At 45.8% G+C, this 14,608-nt stretch overlaps 1 pseudogene across 1 annotated transcript; it reads left to right on the forward strand.

Annotated features, from left to right (window-relative positions):
* Positions 1-1,814: 1,814 nt before the first annotated feature.
* LOC125552065 (uncharacterized) lies at positions 1,815-5,582 on the forward strand (annotated as a pseudogene). The gene is made up of 2 exons (XR_015601335.1): positions 1,815-3,172; positions 4,932-5,582. The product of XR_015601335.1 is annotated as an uncharacterized LOC125552065 (transcript).
* Positions 5,583-14,608: the final 9,026 nt, after the last annotated feature.

Raw genomic sequence — 14,608 nt, forward strand, 5'->3', positions numbered from 1 at the left:
CAACTCCATGGAGGCGACACACACGCAGGGGGGAGGCGGTCACTCGTCGGCACTGCCGGCGATGTGATGCGGCGCTCGACGACGACCGTCGGTGCGGCGATGCAGCAACTCATCGATGGCACAACTCTGCGGTGCAACCTCGAGGCAACACTGTTGGCGCTCCAAGTCACCGGTGGCGTAGCTGCAATGGAGCACTCGTCACCGGCAACGCTGCATCGCAGCATCCGCCATGGCCGCCGGCGTCGATCCCAGCTTCCGTCGTCATCACCACGCGCTGCGTCGCAGCATCCGCGATGGCCGTCAGCGCTGCATCTCAACTTCCGTCGTCGTCACCACGCGCTGCCTCGGAGCTTCCATCGAAGCATCGTCGGCGCTGCGATGGTGACCACGACGAACGGCCGACATGGGCACTGCAACTCCGGCGATGGTTGCCTTGAAGCTGCAATGGAGCAAAGCTGGCCCTGCAATGTAGCCTCGCCGGAGTTGCATTGGAGCCTCGCCGGATGCACCCGTGCTGCATTGGAGCCTCGCCGGATGCACCCGTGCTGCATTGGAGCCTCGCCGGAGTTGCAATGGAGCTTCGCTGGAGTTGCAATGGAGCTTCGCTGGACCCATCGGTGCTGCGTTGGAGCTCCATTGGACGGCCGTCGGTGCACCATGAGAGCTCCAGTGGAGCTTTGCCGGGACAACATCGCTGCGTATGAAGCTGTTGCGCGCTTGCTGCTACCATAGTGTTGCCCGCGATCTAAAAATCACCCCCGCACTGATCCAACGGCTAGCTAAGAAATCATCCGGCTGATTCGTAGCAGCCGCCATTTCTTAAACGTTTATTGACGCCATGTTTCCTGTGTTTCTAAAGGGAGCACTAGCACAGGGAGAAGGTTGAAATGCTAGAAGAAATCATGCTAGGTGACGCAACCACCGGAGCAGAAAAAATGCAATAGCTCCCACACACACAAAAAAAGCAATACCAAAAAGAAAAAAAAAGTAGAGAAGAAGCATCATTGTAGTTAGAGGAAAAGATAGAGAGAGTGTGGCAGAGAAAAGACTGCCGCATCCCCATGGCGCACCAGCCAATTTTTTTCTTGTGCAAAAAATAAAAATGCCACTCATACTGCTGTGGATTAAGAAAAAACTGGGAGGTACTATGCAAGGCATCATAATAAATAGTGAGATAATATTGTTGTATTGAAATTCTTGAAAAATCCAAGTGTTTCAAAATTACAATCCTTGGGTAGGAAGAGCTCAAATGACATATACTTGCAAACATCGGTAATTTTTTCCAGCCCAACTTTACAAAATCACCAACTGTACATACACAAAAGCGACAACCAATGGTAAGCAAAGACATTATGCTACCTTCTGCCAAATCATCGGAACTTTGTGTAGGACGACCAACGCAAATCTGAATGCTTCTATCCTTGTGCCTCTAGGAGGATCTCAACCTGGTCCGCCGGTGGTGAGTATCACTCGGTCCAGACGTTTCTGTCACACATTTCATTTTCAACATCAAATATGATCTTTCCCATTTCAGACTCAAAACATTGTTTTTGCGAAAACAGACTCAAAAAACAGCATGCCCATGTATCTGGTGGAGCCGGCAGGACAATGAATAACATACTGGTAAACAGAGAGGCGGTGAATAAAATGAAGAGATGTGAAAGGGAGAGGAATTTTAATGCTTGCCACGAAATATTTAGAGACATCCATCACCTTTGCCCCGTGGCAACGCACGGACATATTTGCTACTCCCTCCGTCTCAAAATATAAAAACGTTTTTAATACTAGCATAATGTCAAAAACATTCTTATATTTTGGAGAGAGGGAGTAGTATTTAGCTAAAAAACCCAATACATAGGATCGAAGCTTATGTAGAAGAAAAAATAGTGGGACGAAACCGCCAGCGTCGCCGGGACGCAGCTCCTCTGACGTACGGCGCACTCGCTGACGTGTGGACCCGGACCCACGCGTCAGTGGCCCAACGTCAGGTGGCCGTACGTCAGGGGATCCGGCTCCGCGTCGCCGGCCACCACAGATGACCGCCACTATGAGCCGCCGCCACACCAAGATCGAGCAGCCCTCCGCCGATTCGCCTGACAAGACCTCGTCAGCCGGCCCATCTGGTAATGTACCAGAGGCCGCGCCGCCTCTTCCTCTTCTCCCAGGCGCCACGAGGAGGAGGAGGTGATCCCCGCCCCGCCGCGGAAGCGCTGGGAAGATCCGCGCTCTCTGAGGCTCAGGCTGCTGAACCTCATCCGTACCTTCTACCTGGAGGCGCTCTCCCGCCTGCCCGCCGCCCGACTCTGGAGCACGCACGCCCGCGGCGTCCTCGTCGCCGGCCACTGCTACGGGCCCGTCTCCCCTGTCGACAATATCCTCGTCAACGCCATCTGGTATGACACCGCCTTTCCCCGCCGCCCCACCGTCGACTTTCACTTCGGCGATGTGCTCGAGATCAGCCCCGAATGCATCGCCCGCATCGCTCACCGCTCCCTGGAGGGTCTCATCGCCTGCCTCCTTCACCTCTGCCCCTCCCTCTCCCGCGACGACGCGCTCTGGCACCTCCACCTCTCCAAGGCCGACCTCTCCCGAGCCATCGCCTCTGCCTCCGATTCCGTCTCGGCGCCCACCCAAGCCGCCTTTCTCAAGGCCGCCGAGGCGGCGCACCACCCCATGCCACACGCTTTGGCGCTCTTCGTCTCCTCGGTATTTCCCAAGGTTGAGCGTGATGCGAGAATGCTTCTCTGCGTCAACCGGGCGCTCACCGCCCCTGAGCTCGACCGCCTCTCTGACATGCTGGTGCCCTCCCCGCTTCCGGAGGACCTCTATCCTCCTCCCCCACTGGTGACGTCCTGGGTGGCCGCCGTAATCAAGTCGCGCATCGAAGGCTGCAAATATTCCCAGGAAGCCTCACGCCAGCTGGTTGAGACTGCATTATCCAAATATGCTCAGCAAACAGGCCAACATTACGAGCTCCATTTAGTCCGTGGCATAAATTTGTTCATCCAATCCGAAGCCTTTTGGCACATCAACTTCTTGGCACGGGCAAAGGACGCTGCTGGTGAACTGCCCATTTACTTCTTCGCCGAAGCAACGGTTGCCATGGGCGAGGACGACGAATTCCTGGAGGAGGATATCGTCTTGTGCTGCCCAATCAAACCGGCTGGAATTGGTATACATGCTCTCTCCCACCACCATTGTCCTATGACATTTCTATTTCATATTCCGTTAGAAAGAAAGTGTCAAGAAGACAAAAACATAACACCTAGACCTAGCAACAAAGCAAAAATCAACCAATAACAAAAGCCTAAGAGCCTAAATTACCAAGCTCTAAGTGTTTCTTAGTGGCATGAACAGCTAATATCAGTTCCCTAAATAATATATGTATCAATATATATGTATATGGTTGTATGTTGTTGGTTTTGAAAATATTCTTAATTATGGTCTCATTTACAGTTTAAATAAACTATGTGTGTACTTTAAAAAAAAATTACCCCCTCCTTTTCAGTTTATAAGTCTCATGTTTGTCATAAGTCAAACCAACTTAAGTTACTACCTCTATCATGATTTATACCTATATCATGGTTTATAAGTCTCGCAGACATACCATTGAAAACTTCTTTTGAAGGTGAATCTAACAATATTTTTTTGTGACATATAACTAATATTTTGTTGATCAAACTAATGTCAATCTTTTCATTGAAATGTGTGAGAGACTTTTAACCAGGATCGAGGGAGTAAGCAAGTTTGTTATAAAAAAATTGGCATCTACAATATGAAATCAGTATCAGTAGATCCGTCATGAAATTTGTTTTCATTTATTTTGTATTGTAGATATTGACATTTTTTTTCTGTAAACCTGGTCAAACATAAATGGGTTTGACTTAAGATAAACTTGGTGATTCTTATAAACTGAAAGGAGGTAGTACTTAGATATTCCGTGCTGCAGTTTTAGATAGCATAGTTTACATTACAGAAATATTGCTGATCCTTCTTGCCCTACATACTATGCAATCTGCTATAAGTGCTTAGCTCCATAAGAATCAAATATGGGGATTAATTGCTCATTGCAGCAATGATTTAATCCTATCATAACTTGCACGTGCTGGATTTTAGTAATGTATACTGCCAGTTCACAGATAGAAATAGGAATTTAAATATTATGCAAGTTTTGGCTATTGCATGGGGAAACAAAATCATGGTATCCTCTTGTTCTTATTTACTGAAACAGGTGGATGCTTCATGTTTCTGTTTTATTGAAACCTATAAAGTCCATTTAGATGTATCGAGAACAAGTCATACTACTTGAGACCTTTGACAGGTCACGAGTGATACAAGTATTAAAAAGTTATTATGCCCAGAGCACGGCCCAGGTCACTGCAATTTCTGGGGACCTACACAAAAAAGCGGTGTCAGTTCCCTTGCTTTGCAATGTTGGCTCATAATATATACAATCCTGATATACAATTAAAAGGAAACCTTCAGATTAAGGTGCTCCGCTGCTCCAAATACCACATTTTGAACAGAATACACATTGTTTTGCCAGCTTTCATTCTTTGCTCTGCAGTTCAGCCATTTCCGCATCTAAATAGATTCGGCTGAGTCATCCTCAGTATTTATAAGCTAATTTTTGCTGAAAATTCATTTGTCCAATGGTGTCCTGAACTAAATTCCTCTTTCACCGGTCTTCAGTATGCATCGGAGGTTCAGACTTCTATTTGTGTTGTAACTCCCTATGCAGCCGTTTTTGGCAAATAAAATAAAATTGTGTCGTCTAGTTTATTCTGCCATGCTCCTATATTGGCTAGGTGAACTTTAATGAACCAGTTACATAGTCTTATAATTTTATTTTCTAAGTGAAACAATCGATAATTTGTTTCTTTTCTGTTGTGAAAAGCTCTTATGCTAATTCTTCTTTCTGGCACATGCAGGTGGGTGTGGAGCTTGTACTGCCCAATATAAAAAGCTCAACCACCCTATTGACAAAGAACACCATGGTGGATTGGATGACTATGACGAAGAGATTATAAATTTCCTCAGCTGCATGGTGTTCTTTGTTGATAGGATGGTTGATCTTTCATGTATTGGGCGGTACAAGCTCTACATCCACCTACGTGGTCCAAAAAGAAGGATTAGCAGAGGAGCTTTTGAAAACAGAAGAGAACCAAAAACATGGAACGTTTCACATGGTCCAAAAAGAAGAATTAGCAGAGGAGCTTTTGAAAACAGAAGAGAAACAAAAACATGGAACGTTTCACATAGCAAATACTCCCTCTGTTAAGAAATACAGTGATCATCGCTCCCTTTCTGAAGGCGTTGCTGTTGAAGAACCTCGTCATTCATGTGGTGTCATGAGATGGTTGGTGCGGATATGATTATTAATGTAGTTTGCTGATTGGATCTGATTGCTTTGTATTTTTCTCCTCGCTTACGCATAGCTTTGGTCTTGTATGACTTTGCTATTTGCTGGCGGGTTTTTGTGTACGTGCGTTGGTGTTGGCTGTGTGCATCCTAGTTATGCAGATACCAGGTGTGCTCATTGTATTTGTATCCTCTTGATGCTCCGTTTTGAGCCAATAAAGTTCACCCTTTGTCGAAAAAAAAGAAATACAATGATCTAAACGCTCTTAATATTTCTTTACAGAGGGAGTATAAGAGTGTAGATCACTACTTATTTTTGAAAGACCCGGTTTTGGCTGGCTTCATTGATTTAGGAGAAAGCATACGAGAAACAAGTGGGGATCACGTGATCATGGTCAACAGGAAAAACGCTCAAGAGCAAAAAGAGAGAAACGAAAATAAGGAGATGGTGGCGTCCAAAACGCCCACATAGATCAATCTATCTCGCAGATGCGTCCCCGAATGGGGGCTCTAAGCAGGCGGCTCCAGCAGACCTCCAATTCACAAGATCGAGCTTTATAGCCTGTAGCACATCATCAGTCTGTGGCATTTTCCCACTGAAAACATATGCATTCCGCTCTTTCCAGGTGTGCTAAGCGACCAACAACGCCATTGTTTTGAGCCCTCGCCTCTGGTCGGCTGGTGTGCGCCTGATCATCACCAAGCAGTGCTGCAGAGAGCTATGGGAAGGCCGCCTGCTAGAGTCCAGTGCCTTGCAGCCATTCCATGTGGCAACGGGCCTCCAAATCGTCCTGGAGAAGGGGCAGTCCCAGATCAGATGCAGAGCAGACTCCAGGTTCCTCATACATAAACCGCAGAAGTATCCATTCGGCCATCCCCTCCTCTGCAGCATGTCGTTGGACCAGATTCTGTTATTATGCAGCAGCCAGGCAAACATCTTGACAGTCCCAGGCGCCCATCCTTTCCAGATCACGGTGTCATGGCTCATGCTCGGCGTGTACTTGAAGAACATCTTGTACGCAGCCCGGGCCGAGTACATGGCCCCTCCTCCTGCAGTCCAAACGACCCGGTCAGCAACTTGGCTGTCGAGGGTGATCTGAGCTTGCTGGAGCCGTCGCCAAAGACAAAGGATATCGACGACAATGGAAGCCGTGTGGCCGTGGCTGAGATCTCTGATCCACTGGTCGTTGTCGAGCGCAGCGGCCACCGATCGGTTTTTGCGCCAAGAGTGTTTGAACAGGCTCGAGAAGGCAACACTTAGCGGTGTACCATCGAGCCAGGGGCACGTCCAGAACCCCGCCCTTTGGCCGTCGCCGATCATGATCTTCGTGGCTCCAACGAACATCTCCCTGTCTGTGTTGTCGCATGGCAAGGGGAAAGCCGTCCAGGGCCTCACCGGTTGCTACCAGGACGCCCATAGCCAGCGCAGCCGGAGGGCCGAGCCGAACGGAAGCAGGTCAAGGATCCCCAGCCCGCCCTTCTCCGATGGAGAGCACACATGTTTCCATGCCACTTTGCACTTCCCGCCGGTTAGTGCCTCGTCTTTGGCCCATAGGAAGCAACGCCGTGCCTTGTCAATCTCCTTTAGGATCTTCTTCGGCACCTTGAGCACTATCATAGCGAAAGTTGGCAGCACAGAAAGCATCGCCCACACCAGAACTCATCGACCTGCCAGCGACATCAGCATGCCCTTCCAGCCCGCGAGACGTGACTTCACACGGTCAATGAGGAATTGGAAATGCACTAAACACAGCCTCTTGGGGGAAAGTGGCAGACCCAGGTAGGTTGTGGGGAAGCTTGTTGGGGAACGTAGTAATTTTAAAAAAATTCCTATGCACACGCAAGATCATGTTTATGCATAGCAATGAGAGGGGAAGAGTGTTGTCCACATACCCTCGTAGACCGTAAGCGGAAGCGTTATGACAACGCGGTTGATGTAGCCATACGTCTTCACGATCGACTGATCCTAGTACCGGAAGTACGGCACCTCCACGATCTGCACACGTTCGGCTCGGTGACGTCCCATGAACTCTCGATCCAGCAGAGTGTCGAGGGAGAGCTTCGTCAGCACGACGGCGTGATGACGGTGATGATGATGCTACCGTCACAGGGCTTCGCCCAAGCACCGTGATGATATGAGCGAGGTGGATTATGGTGGAGGGGGGCACCACACACGGCTAAGGGATCAATGATCAACTTGTGTGTCTATGGGGTGCCCCCTCCCCCGTATATAAAGGAGTGGAGGAGGGGGCGGCCCTCTACTATGGTGCGCCCTAGGGAGTCCTACTCCCACTAGGAGTAGGATTCCCCCCTTTCCAAGTAGGAGTAGGAGAGAAGGAAGGGAAAGAGAGAAGAGAAGGAAGGAGGGGGCGCCGCCCCTCCCCCCTAGTCCAATTCGGACTAGGCCTTGGGGGAAGGGGCGCGGCCTACCCTAGGCAGCCCCTCTCTCTTTCCCCTAAAGCCCAATAAGGCCCATATACTCTCCGGGGGGTTCCGGTAACCTCCCGGTACTCCGGAAAATGTCCGAACTCATCCTGAACCATTCCGATGTCCAAATACAGGCTTGCAATATATCGATCTTTACGTCTCGACCATTTCGAGACTCCTCGTCATGTCCGTGATCAAATTTGGGACTCCGAACTACCATTGGTACATCAAAACATATAAACTCATAATACGGATCGTCACCGAACGTTAAGCGTGCGGACCCTACGGGTTCGAGAACTATGTAGACATGAACGAGACATGTCTCCGGTCAATAACCAATAGCGGAACCTGGATGTTCATATTGGCTCCCACATATTCTACGAAGATCTTTATCGGTCAAACCGCATAACGATATACATTGTTCCCTTTGTCATCGGTATGTTACTTGCCCGAGATTCGATCGTCAGTATCTCAATAGCTAGTTCAATCTCGTTACCGGCAAGTCTCTTTACTCGTTTCATAATGCATCATCCCGCAACTAACTCATTAGTCACATTGCTTGCAATGCTTATATTGATGTGCATTACCGAGAGGGCCCAGAGATACCTCTCCGACAATCGGAGTGACAAATCCTAATCTCGATCTATGCCAACTCAAAAAACACCATCGGAGACACCTGTAGAGCACCTTTATAATCACTCAGTTACGTTGTGATGTTTGGTAGCCCACAAAGTGTTCCTCCGGTATTCGGGAGTTGCATGATCTCATAGTCATAGGAATATGTATAAGTTATGGAGAAAGCAATAGCAACAAACTAAACGATCATTGTGCTAAGCTAACGGATGGGTCAAGTCAATCACATCATTCTCTAATGATGTGATCCCGTTAATCAAATGACAACTCATGTATATGGTTAGGAAACATAACCATCATTGATTCAACGAGCTAGTCAAGTAGAGGCAAACTAGTGACACTCTGTTTGTCTATGTATTCACACATGTACTAAGTTTCCGGTTAATACAATTCTAGCATGAATAATAAACATTTATCATGATATAAGGAAATATAAATAACAACTTTATTATTGCCTCTAGGGCATATTTCCTTCAGTCTCCCACTTGCACTAGAGTCAATAATCTAGATTACATTGTAATGATTCTAACACCCATGGAGTCTTGGTGCTGATCATGTTTTGCTCGTGAGAGAGGCTTAGTCAACGGGTCTGCAACATTCAGATCCATATGTATCTTGCAGATCTCCATGTCTCCAACTTGACTTGATCGCGGATGGAATTGAAGCGTCTCTTGATGTGCTTGGTTCTCTTGTGAAATCTGGATTCCTTTGAAAAGGCAATTGCACTAGTATTGTCACAAAAGATTTTCATTGGACCCGATGCACTAGGTATGACACCTAGATCGGATATGAACTCCTTCATCCAGACTCCTTCATTTGCTGCTTCCGAAGCAGCTATGTATTCCGCTTCACACGTAGATGCCGCCATGACGCTCTGCTTGGAACTGCACCAACTGACAGCTCCACCATTTAATAAAAACACGTATCCGGTTTGTGACTTAGATTCATCCGGATCAGTGTCAAAGCTTGCATCGACGTAACCGTTTACGACAAGCTCTTTGTCACCTCCATATACGAGAAACATATCCTTAGTCCTTTTTAGGTATTTCAGGATGTTCTTGACCGTTGTCCAATGATCCACTCCTGGATTACTTTGGTACCTCCCTGCTAAACTGATAGCAAGGCATACATCAGGTCTGGTACACAACATTGCATACATGATAGAGCCTATGGCGGAAGCATAGGGAACACCTTTCATTTTATCTCTATCTTCTGCAGTGGTCGGGCATTGAGTCTGACTCAACTTCACACCTTGTAATACAGGAAAGAACCCTTTCTTTGCTTGATCCATTTTGAACTTCTTCAAAACTTTATCAAGGTATGTGCTTTGTGAAAGCCCATTTAAGCGTCTTGATCTATCTCTATAGATCTTGATGCCCAATATATAAGCAGCTTCACCGATGTCTTTCATTGAAATTTTTTATTCAAGTATCCTTTATGCTATTCAGAAATTCAGTATCATTTCCGATCTACAATATGTCATCTACATATAATATCAGAAATGCTACAGAGCTCCCACTCACTTTCTTGTAAATACAGGCTTCTCCAAAAGTCTGTATAAAACCATATGCTTTGATCACACTATCAAAGCGTATATTCCAACTCCGAGAGGATTGCACCAGTCCATAAATGGATCGCTAGAGCTTGCACACTTTGTTAGCACCTTTTGGATCGACAAAACCTTCTGGTTGCATCATATACAACTCTTCTTTAAGATATCCACTAAGAAATGCAGTTTTGACATCCATTTGCCAAATTTCATAATCATAAAATGCGGCAATAGCTAACATGATTCGAACGGACTTAAGCATCGCTACGGGTGAGAAGGTCTCATCGTAGTCAACTCCTTGAACTTGTCGAAAACCTTTTGCAACAAGTCGAGCTTTGTAGACAGCAATATTACCGTCAGCGTCAGTCTTCTTCTTGAAGATCCATTTATTCTCTATGGCATGCCGATCATCGGGCAAGTCAGCCGAAGTCCACACTTTGTTCTCATACATGGATCCCATCTCAGATTTCATGGCCTCAAGCCATTTTGCGGAATCTGGGCTCATCGTCGCTTCCTCATAGTTCGTAGGTTTGTCATGGTCAATTAACATGACTTCCATAACAGGATTACCGTACCACTCTAGTGCGGATCTTATTCTGGTTGACCTACGAGGTTCAGTAGTAACTTGATCAGAAGTTTCATGATCATCATCATTAGCTTCCTCACTTACTAGTGTAGGAATCACTGGAACTCATTTCAGTGATGAACTACTTTCCAATAAGGGAGAAGGTACAATTACCTCGTCAAGTTCTACTTTCCTCCCACTCACTTCTTTCGAGAGAAACTCCTTCTCTAGAAAGGATCCATTCTTAGCAACGCATATCTTGCCTTTGGATCTGTGATAGAAGGTGTACCCAACAGTCTCCTTTGGGTATCCTATGAAGACACATTTCTCCGATTTGGGTTCGAGCTTATCAGGTTGAAGATTTTTCACATAAGCATCACAACCCCAAACTTTAAGAAACAACAACTTGGGTTTTTTGCCAAACCATAGTTCATAAGGTGTCGTCTCAGCAGATTTAGATGGTGCCCTATCTAACGTGAATGCAACCGTCTCTAAAGCATAACCCCAAAACGATAGCAGTAAATCAGTGAGAGATATCATAGATCGCACCATATCTAATAAAGTGCGGTTATGACGTTCGGACACACCATTGCGTTGTGGTGTTCCAGGTGGCGTGAGTTGCGAAACTATTCCGCATTGTTTCAAATGAAGTCCAAACTCATAACTCAAATATTCACCTCCACGATCAGATCGTAGAAACTTGATTTTCTTGTTATGATGATTTTCCACTTCACTATGAAATTCTTTGAACTTTTCAAATGTTTCAAACTTATGTTTCATTAAGTAGATATACACATATCTGCTTAAATCATCTGTGAAGGTGAGAAAATAACGATATCCGCCACGAGCTTCAATGTTCATTGGACCACATACATCAGTATGTATGATTTCCAATAACTCTGTTGCTCGTTCCATTGTTCCGGAGAACGGAGTTTTAGTCATCTTGCCCATGAGACATGGTTCACAAGTACCAAGTGATTCATAATCAAGTGATTCCAGAAGTCCATCAGAATGGAGTTTCTTCATGCGCTTTACACCAATATGACCTAAACGGTAGAGCCACAAATAAGTTGCACTATCATTATCAACTCTGCATCTTTTGGCTTCAATACTATGAACACTACTATCAAGATTTAGTAAAAATGGACCACTCATCAAGGGTGCATGACCATAAAAGATATTACTCATATAAATAGAACAACCATTATTCTCTGATTTAAATGAATAACCGTATCACATCAAACAAGATCCAGATATAATGTTCATGCTCAACGCTGGCACCAAATAACAATTATTTAGGTTTAAAACTAATCCTGAAGGTAGATGTAGAGGTAGCGTGCCGACGACGATCACATTGACTTTGGAATCATTTCCCATGTGCATCGTCACCTCGTCCTTAGCCAATCTTCGCTTAATCCGTAGCCCCAGTTTCGATTTGCAAATGTTAGCAACTGAACCAGTATCAAATACCCAGGCACTACTGTGAGCATTAGTAAGGTACACATCAATAACATGTATATCAAATATATCTTTCACTTTGCCATCCTTCTTCTCCGCCAAATACTTGGGGCAGTTCCGCTTCCAGTGACCAGTTCCTTTGCAGTAGAAGCACTCAGTCTCAGGCTTAGGTCCAGACTTGGGTTTCTTCACTTGAGCAGCAACTAGCTTGCTGTTCTTCTTGAAGTACCCCTTCTTCCCTTTACCCTTTTTCTTGAAACTGGTGGTATTCTTGACCATCAACACTTCATGCTCTTTCTTGATTTCTACCTCCGCATATTTTAGAATTACGAAGAGCTCAGGAATCGTCTTATCCATCCCTTGCATATTATAGTTCATCACGAACCTCTTGTAGCTTGGTGGCAGTGATTGAAGAACTCTGTCAATGACACTATCATCAGGAAGATTAACTCCCAGTTGAGTCAAGTGGTTGTGGTACCCAGACATTATGAGTATATGTTCACTGATAGAACTATTCTCCTCCATCTTGCAGCTAGAGGGCTTATTGGAGACTTCATATCTCCCAATCCAGGCATTTGCTTGAAATATTAAATTCAACTCCTGGAACATCTCATATGCTCCATGACGTTCAAAACGTTGTTGAAGTCCCGGTTCTAAGCCGTACAACATGGCACACTGAACTATCGAGTAGTCATCAGCTTTGCTCTGCCAGGTGTTCACAATATCTGGCGTTGCTCCTGCAGCGGGTTTTTCACCTAGCGGTGCTTCCAGGACGTAATTCTTCTGTGCAACAATGAGGATAATCCTCAAGTTACAGACCCAGTCCGTGTAGTTGCTACCATCATCTTTCAACTTAGCTTTATCTAGGAACGCATTAAAATTCAACGGAACAACAAGACGGGCCATCTATCTACAACAACATAGACATGCAAAATACTATCAGGTACAAAGTTCATGATAAATTAAAGTTCAATTAATCAAATTACTTAAGAAGTCCCACTTAGATACACATCTCTCTAATCATCTAAGTGATCACGTGATCCATATCAACTAAACCATGTCCGATCATCACATGAGATGGAGTAGTTTTCTATGGTGAACATCACTATGTTGATCATATCTACTATATGATTCACGCTCGATTTTTTCGGTCTCAGTGTTCCGAGGCCATATCTACATATGCTAGGCTCGTCAAGTTTAACCCGAGTATTCTGCATGTGCAAAACTGGCTTGCACCCGTTGTATGTGAACGTAGAGCTTATCACACCCGATCATCATGTGGTGTCTCGGCACGATGAATTGTAGCAACGGTGCATACTCAGGGAGAACACTTATACCTTGAAATTTAGTGAGAGATCATTGTCGGTGTCAAAACTGGCGGATCTCGGGTAGGGGGTCCCGAACTATGCGTCTAAGGTTGGTGGTAACAAGAGACAGGGGACACGATGTTTACCCAGGTTCGGGCCCTCTCTATGGAGGTAATACCCTACGTCTTGCTTGATTGATCTTGATGAATATGAGTATTACAGGAGTTGATCTACCACGAGATCGTAATGGCTAAACCCTAGAAGTCTAGCCTGTATGACTATGATTGTGAATATCCTCCCTCCGGACTAAGTCCATCGGTTTATATAGACACCGGGAGGATCTAGGGTTACACAAGGTCGGTTACAAAGAAAGGAATCTACATATTCGGTCGCCAAACTTGCCTTCCACGCCAAGGAGAGTCCCATCCGGACACGGGTGCAATCTTCGGTCTTCGTGTTCTTCACAGCCCATTAGTCCAGCCCATGGCTAACAGGCTGGACGCCCGAGGACCCCTTAGTCCAGGACTCCCTCGGTAGCCCCTGAACCTGGCTTCAATGACAAGGTATCCGTCGCGTAGATCTGTCTTCGGCATTGCAAGGCGGGTTCCTCCTTCTGAACACCAACATAGTCTTCGGACGTATTGATCGTGTCCAGACCTGTAGCACACACACACCACACACAACCGCAGAGAGAATATAATAATCCACGAGTCCGATCTTCTGACAAATTTTTACAGCATGAGAATATAATAACCCGGTCGCAATTTCGAACCGTTCTTCGTCTGCCGCTCCATGTTTCGAGACGCGGTTGTTGGAAATATTCCCTAGAGGCAATAATAAAATGGTTATTATTATATTTCCTTGTTCATGATAATTGTCTATTGTTCATGCTATAATTGTGTTATCCGGAAATCGTAATACATGTGTGAATACATAGACCACAACACGTCCCTAGTGAGCCTCTAGTTGACTAGCTCGTTGATCAAAAGATAGTCATGGTTTCCTAACTATGGACATTAGATGTCATTGATAACGGGATCACATCATTAGGAGAATGATGTGATGGACAAGACCCAATCGTAAGCATAGCACAAGATCGTGTAGTTCATTTGCTAGAGCTTTTCCGAATGTCAAGTATCATTTCCTTAGACCATGAGATTGTGCAACTCCCGGATACCGTAGGAGTGCTTTGGGTGTGCCAAACGTCACAACGTAACTGCGTGACTATAAAGGTGCACTACGGGTATCTCCGAAAGTGTCTGTTGGGTTGGCACGAATCGACACTGGGATTTGTCACTCCGTATGACG

Source organism: Triticum urartu, chromosome 4A (genome assembly GCF_056163025.1).
Source record: "Triticum urartu cultivar PI428250 chromosome 4A, HENAU_Tu73, whole genome shotgun sequence".
Lineage (NCBI taxonomy): Eukaryota > Viridiplantae > Streptophyta > Magnoliopsida > Poales > Poaceae > Triticum > Triticum urartu.